Source organism: Stylophora pistillata, chromosome 8, assembly GCF_964205215.1.
Source record: "Stylophora pistillata chromosome 8, jaStyPist1.2, whole genome shotgun sequence".
In the NCBI taxonomy this organism is placed as follows: Eukaryota; Metazoa; Cnidaria; class Anthozoa; order Scleractinia; family Pocilloporidae; genus Stylophora; species Stylophora pistillata.
Window position 1 is genome coordinate 31,551,475 of NC_142526.1, and position 1,742 is coordinate 31,553,216.

Here is a 1,742-nt window from a genome sequence, read left to right on the forward strand (position 1 = left end):
CTGCATACAGAAGGACAGGGGTGACTAAAGAGACACTTTAAGATCATTCTACGGTAGAAGGACTTTCATAGACAAAAAGGTAACAAGATAGCCTCCATTAAGTAAGATATAGAGGACCAGCAGTACTTTTGGTCTCCAGCCCCCGATTGGGACTTGAGAATTAACGAGATTACCTATAATGGGAACATCAATCTACGAATAGATGATGCTGCGAAAATAGCGAGTGCCATAAGTTTTTTTTCTTATTTATCTGTCCTTCTCTATATTTAAGTTTTTTTTATATGCGTTATTAAGGGTGCAGGAGAAATCACCGAATCAAAGCAAGGTAAGGGGAACATAAAACAAGAGGCTGCCACTCCCTCGACAATGCTCCCGTGATAGAAGCGCATCTTACCCGTAGCTGTTCATTTTGCTGCACTCTCTCACTTAAACCAACGTAAACCAAAACATTTCCAGCTTATCACTTCATCACTGCTTCATTGAAAAATCTACGAGTGCCAATAGTATTTCTGCAAGCGCTTATAGAGCGTTAGAATTTGTTTCTCTATTGTTTCATTTTTTTTTTTCTAGACTTCCGTCGTTTCTCTCTTTTCAGCTCAAAAGTGAACGATATTATGGGTCAAACAACGAAAAATCGTCACACTCAGTCTTTCCTTATGTGCCATACATCAAACAAATACATTTTCTTTTCCTTTTTTTGTTTTCTCTTCTCGCAATGTTATCTTCTTTTTTTCATTTATTTATCTTTCCTAATCTTAAGCAGAATTCAGCAAACACTTGGTCCTTTCCTTTACATAAGCACAAGCTTAAGTCCTTCCAATTACTCGCGAGCTGAGTATTTACAACCATAACCTGCATGAGTAATCATTTAAAGTTTCAAATCTTAAGAAATTTCAAGTCACATTTTTACCTATAGAGAAGAAAAAACATTTGGTCCCACAACCTTGCTCGTAACTAAAAAAAAAAAGGAAACAAAAAACCAAAATAAATAATTTGAGCTAAACCATCGGGTGGGTGTAATCAATTCTTGTCTTCAGCACTGACGGAAGGGTTATTTACACAACAAAACTAAGTTGAAATTTAAGAAGCCTGGCATAAAAGAAGGATTCTACGTTCTGAACTTATGGTCTGTGAACGGAATCCAAAAAGCGGCACGTTTTTCCCAGGAACGAACGAAGCTACCACTTTTTAGGTTTGATTACCCGCAATACGCCAAACAACCATCTCACAATGCAAGATTGCATAAAATTTCAAACGCATTTGAGATCTAGAAGAACGTACGACATTGTTCAACTCAACTAAACACAATAACTTTATTATTGGTAAAACGGAACTTCAGCACTCAAGGGAATGTGCATTCAAATTGTTCATGGAAAGCCATTGTGTTTACTAGTCCTTGTGGAGATGTCTATTATTGATTCTAGCGGCTACTTAAAACAGCAAACCCATTGAGCCACGTTCGTTTACGATTCGATTTGAAAACGCTAATGGAGGTCTTTGATGGAGGTCCACTTGACAAATAGTGTCGAATGCGTGGGGCATTGCTAAATTATCAATGAGTGTAGAAATTGTGTGGAGCTTATATTTTATCAGTAGGCGGATAAATCAACAAAAGGCCTTTTATTTTTACTCTTATGTCGGCTTTATCAGGCAAGCGTTGACAGTGCCCAAGGTTAGTGATATCTATTGTGAATGGGTGTTCTTAAAGGACGTATCTTAGTATTTCAGGGGTCAAGATTGCT